The 6,000-nt window shown below is 38.3% G+C and overlaps 1 protein-coding gene across 50 annotated transcripts in view; it reads right to left on the reverse strand.

The window, feature by feature from the left end:
* The window catches only part of NEB (nebulin), a 204,642-nt gene extending 203,499 nt beyond the window's left edge, over positions 1-1,143 (reverse strand). For 49 of the 50 annotated variants that reach the window (XM_065561691.1, XM_065561706.1, XM_065561704.1 and 46 more), the window contains exons 1-2: positions 1,022-1,143; positions 195-294 (exon numbers count right to left, since the gene is read on the reverse strand). The gene's annotated coding sequence lies outside the window, so the exon portion shown is untranslated. Of the gene's footprint in view, positions 1-194; positions 295-852 lie in introns of all 50 variants that reach the window. The other variant, XM_065561658.1, reaches the window with a different exon arrangement.
* Positions 1,144-6,000: the final 4,857 nt, after the last annotated feature.

Here is a 6,000-nt window from a genome sequence, read left to right on the forward strand (position 1 = left end):
TGGTTATTGGTTAAAATATATGTTTTGAATTTTCCCCACTACAAAATTATCTGAGAACTCTCCTTATCTGTAATATTTACATAGCCCATTATTTTATTTCATCTCTTGTTTGGATGGGGTTTTCCTTGGTAAGTTACAATATAACAAGCAAAAATATAATGAAGAAAAATCTGGCATCATTATTTTTAAATGACCTTAAATTAATGAGGTTAATTTCTCTCTTCCCACCATCAGCCTGTATGGATGCTCCGTTTCTTAGCGTTTGTGGCTTTTTTCTATTTTTTTCCTTCAAACCTAGAAAATATAGAAAACCATATTGTTTGGGTCAATATTTGAAATAAAGGTTATTGCTGCAAAATTCAGATGGATTAATTAATGGAATGGTTATGCTACAGGCCTGTCAGAATTACAGCTTTCTACCAGACAATACATCCCTATTTCTAACGCTGGTGGTAGATGAAGGTTTGGAACAGCTGCTTTAGTCCAAAGATATCTGCCATGTAAGCTAATACTCCGGAGTGGTTGGCTGGTTTCATTTAGCTAGCTAAACTGCAATTCCTTCTGAGGCAAGTGAAGACCCATACTGCAGGTTAAATATAGGAACATACATTATTGTCCCTTTTTAATGCCAATAGGTTGGGAAAAAATTAGAAGAAACCTATTTTGTTAAACCAAACGGCTAACTCATCAAAACAACTCACAAGTGGCATGTCTGGTGAGCAAAGCAGGCTAAAGCTCAGTCTAAGCACAGACATCAGCGGTACATATATGTACTGATCTATAGGGGACGTCTATCCAAACCCCATGTTTTATATCCTCCAGACATAGATCCAAGGATTTCTCTTCACTTACTGTGATTTGCAACCACGCAGGGTCCTTTTCATCACTTCTTGCTTAGGCAAAATACCTATTGACTTGCATGGGTAAGTAGTGAACAGAGCCTTCAAAAAGCTACAGAATAAGAAACTGCCCGATTGGCTCTAAAGAAAAAAAAAAACCAGGCAAAATAAAATCCGCTTACCAGCAATATTTTACAAACTTTCCTTAGCAGCAAAGCCTCTCCAACTCTTCCCTCCTGAGAAACACTGGGCAAAAGCAAGCCTGATGCATCAGATCCTAAATTATCATGTGGCCAGGCCAGCCAATGAGATTTAGACTTGCTCAAATTTCAGATGCTAAATATACCTAGTGATCCTTTAAAAGAGCACCTGTTCAGCAAATCCACAAAGAAAAAGGGAGTTAATCACTTCTTTGGCTTTCAACTAAAACCAAAACATATCAGGGTTTTGACTAAACTGCTTTAGGATTTCCTCTGAAATGGATCTTGATAAAAAAAAAAGATACATAAATTACTGTTGAATGCTGCAGACAAATATCAGTTAGTACCCAGATGGAAAATCCTTTTGTCTGAATGTATAACGAATTTGCATTTATACAGAGCATATTTTACTCTGATATGGGCCTGAACAAAAGCCCCAGAATCCATATGCCCCCTAACACTTTGAAGAAAGGTTAGATGTGGATTTGGACTTAGATCTTAACTTCACAGCTCAGGGCCATCTCTATTTTCATCCATAGCAATCCTAAAATGCCTAACAAACTTTACTCACAGTGCAAACTATATCTGTTGGTATTATCAAAGCTTATGGAATAGCATACATAGGCACACACTGCTTTAGAAACAAATAATACGTGTTCCTTGCAATGAGAAGCTTGCAATTTAATTCAGAAATATACAAGGTTTACGGAAACAATACAGACATAAGATGATAATGGGGCATGCTTCTGTGCAGAAATTTTGGAAGGTTAAGAAATAAAGTATATTATGCATGGATTAAAATAATAGAAATGATTATGGAAAATTATCTAGTTCACTATCAGTGCAGGATTGTTTCCTATGTGACATTTCTCATGTTTTAACCAGTCTATTTTTAAAAGACCTAAAATGCCAGTGCTACATCACTTCACTTTAGATATTGTTTCACCAACAGATCTCACTGTCAGGAAGGTTTTCTTGAGAATCATCCTGAACTTCCTCTTCCTTAATTTCATCCAGAAACTCATGTTTATAACCCCTTTTACCATCCTAATTAATCCCCTACCTCCAAGAGGTTTTTAGTCTTAAGTTACTTGTATATGGTTGTCATATGTGACCCATATATTTACTTCTTTAGCTCTTTGCTTCATTAGTCACTCCCTCCATCCCCTTCATCATATTTTTTCACTTCTTTGAACTCTTTTTACTTCATTAATATCTTTCTGAGGTGCTCAGAAATGAATTCAATATTCCAGGTGGAGTCTCACTAGAGCTATATAACCAGAATTATCACTTTCCTGCTCTATATTCTGATTCTTCTGTGCATACACCCCAAAATTATATCGCCCTTTTTTTCTCTGAAGTATTGATTTTAACTGATCTGCTACCTACTATCACTTCTAGGTCTTTTTTCAGCATGACTGCTTTCTAGGTTTCTTTTTCACACTGAATGTTTCAGTTTTAGATTACTTTTCCCTAGATGCATTTGTAATAAGGGTGTGACACCCAGAGGTTCTGATAAGGGACTGAACTTTATTTCCTGGACCCAATCACCTGACTTGGGTCAGGGTTACAAAGGTTAAGAGCTCTGTCACATTACAGAAGCCTGTATTCCTGACTCCACTGGCCGGACAGAATCTCATTTACTGTTCATGTTTGCATCCTATACAAGTCTCTTTATATCATTTCTCTCTCATCTCTACTCCTGCTAGTTTAGTAGCATATCATCTGCAAATTTCTTTATGCTGCTGTTTAGCACAGCACATTAAGGCAGTTACTAAATAAGAGCAAGATGACACACATGCTGCAGGAATCACTTTGCCCGCCACTGAAATGCAACTATTTTTAGTGTGAAACAGGACATCTCTAACAGCACACAGAGTCTAGGACTGGAGTGGACCATTCCATGGCAAATTAAAATTACAGGGGGAATTTAAGGAGCATAAAAATGTGATTGCTTAAATTGAAATTTGGCCATATATTTACCATATAGATCATAATTTCTGTGGGTGAAAAACTTAGCACTTCCAGGTCACAGGAGATTGACAGCAAATCTTTTCCCAGTTTTGATTGTCATGGTTTGCATACTAAGGCCCCAAATCTCAAAAGCAAAGCTCTGCAAGAACCATCAGGATTAGTCTTATTTCTGGTCAAAACAATGAAAAACCATTGAATTTTGATTGATTTCCACTCATGTCCAAAATGGATCCTTTTTGCTCAAAACTCAACACACCTTTGCTTAGGTTTTGTGATGTCCCAGGCTGCATTGTGAAAGTTTACCACTGAGCTAGTCTTGATGTTTCATTCTGATTTCTCTGGAATGTCAGAACAGCAGTGATCAACATTATGTTCCAAGTTGGAACATGAACAATTGGGTGCTGGGTTTTTTTGTTTGTTTGTTTTAAAACAAGCACTTCACTGAGTTTCATCTTATTGGTAGAGCTGGCTGGGAATTTTCCATCACAATGTTTTTTCAACAAAAAATATGGTTTTCTCAAAACCAAATTTTTTCATGGGAACGTCAGTTTTGCTCCGATCTGGAAAATCTGAACAAAATATTTCATGTCAGGCCACTTCAACATTGAAGTGTGTCTGCCTGAGATGTTGTGGTATTTTAGGTGTCTTGTGCCCCGCCACCCCCAATCCACTAGACTACATCTTCTACGATGCACTGAGGCATCCCATCTGGATGATCTTTTACAGTGCATCATGGAAGTTCCATGACTGCAATGCATAAAGGGAGATACAGTCCACCCATGGAGCCTAGCCCGTAGAAGAGAATTGAGGGCATGAGAGAAACTGTAATATTGCTCCCAATAGCCAATTTTTAATCAACTCTAGTTATTATTTGAGCTGATCTAGTTATACGAGTGTAGCAGCCTATGTGGACTTCCTTATTCCCCTAGCAGAGGTGCCTTTTGAAAGTTAGTTTGTTATTTTAGAAAGGGTTTAAGCTGGAGTGAAAGGGCTCTCTTTGTCCAGAGTAGGAGTGTCCACATGGGGAGCTGAACCAGTGAGACTATATAGATTTAACTATACCAGTATAACTGTACTGGTAAAACATTTTCACATAGACAAGCCCTTAATGGGCCCAAGGGGGAAAAGCCATACTGTCATCTTCTGGAGATCTGGAGCCCTGGGGTAGTGGAGGGGGTTTAACGCCTTCAATCCTTTTGTAAGTACTATAGGTGGTTGGAGTGAGATGAAGCAGGAATACATCTTACATGAGACATACACCTGTATTGAGATGTTTAGTCTCTGTCCCATTGGTTTGGCCTTTCTCAGGCCTGAGTGTCAGTGGACAATGACCCTTTTCTTTAGTTTGCATTGATCAATACGAGGATCTGCCTGCCTGGGTTGTTATATTGCTGCCCATTGCATAGTATCTGAGCACATACCTAGATAAAAAATGACAACTGTGACATCTTTTTCCCCCCTTCTTGGTGAGGGATAGGCTTAGGGGATTGTGTGCCTCTAGGTGGGAAAGGCTGAGGTGTTTAATGCCTCTTTTGATTCAGTATTCACTAAAACAGTTAATGGTGGCCAGTTATTTAACACAATTAGTATTAATAAGGGGAAAGGAATGCAAGCCAAAACAGGGAAAGAACATCTTAAAATATTTAGGTAAGTTAGATGTATAGGATAATAGGATCATAAGGAATAGCCAGCTTGGATTTGACAAGCACAAATCATGCCAAACCAACCTAATTTCCTCTTTAGACAGACTTACTGGCCTAGTGGATAGTGGAGAGCAGTAGACAGGATATATCTTGATTTTAGTAAGGCTTTTGACATAGTTCCATGTGACGTTCTCATAAGCAAACTAGTGAAATGTTGTCTAAACGATATTATAATAAACTGGGTGCACAACTGGTTGAAAGACAATACTCACCGAATAGTTATCAATGGTTCGTTGTTAAACTGGGAGGCCATATCTAGTGAGGTGCCACCAGAGTCAATCTTGGGTCTGGTTCTAGTTAACATTTTCATTAATGATTCGGATAATGGAGTGGCGGGTAAGTTTATAACATTTCTGGACAATACCCAACTGGGAGGGGTTGCAAACACTTTGGAGGACAGGAATAGGTTCAAAACAACCTTGACAAATTAAAGAATTGGTCTAAAAATCAACAAGATGAAATTCAGTAAAGACAACAGCAAAGTATTACACTTAGGAAGGAAAAAATCAAATGTTCAACTATAAAATGGGGGCTAGCTAGCTTGACGGTAGTACTTCTGAAAAGGATTTCAGGACTATAGTGGATCACAAATTGAATATGAGTCAAAGTGATTCAGTGGCAAAAAAAGCTAACATCATTCTGGGCTGTATTAACAGGAGTGTTGTATGTAAGACACGGGAGGTAATTGTTCCACTCTACTTGGGGGGGAAGGTCTCAGCTGGAGTACTGTGTCCATTTCTAGGCACCACACTTTAAGAAAGATGTGGACAAATTGGAGAAAGTCTAGAGGAGAACAACAAAAAAATATAAAAAGGTTTAGAAAACCCTAACTATGAGAAAAGACTAAAAAAAACTGGGTATATTTAGTCTTGAGAGAGGAATACTGAGGGGGGACCCAATAACAGCCTTCAAATATATTAAGGACTGTTATAAAGTAGAGGGTGATCAGTTGTTCTCCATGTCCATTGGAGGTAGAACAAGAGTAATGGGTTTAATTTGCAGCCAAGGTGATTTAGGTTAGATATTAAAAAAAAAAATTCTAACTAGAAGGGTAGTTGAGCTCTGGAATAGGCTTCCAAGAGAGGCTGTGGAATCCCAATCACTGGAGATTTTTAAGAAATGAGTTGGACATATACTGGTCATGTTTAGGCATACTTGGTCCTGCCTCAGTGCAGGGGTCTGGGCTTGATGACCTCTCAAGGTCCCTTCCAGCACTACATTTTTATGATTCTTTGATCACCAATTGCATTTTAAACTTGCTGCACATTAGCCTGATTCTCCATT

The sequence above is a fragment of the Chrysemys picta genome, chromosome 11, assembly GCF_011386835.1.
Source record: "Chrysemys picta bellii isolate R12L10 chromosome 11, ASM1138683v2, whole genome shotgun sequence".
NCBI classification, from domain to species: Eukaryota; Metazoa; Chordata; order Testudines; family Emydidae; genus Chrysemys; species Chrysemys picta.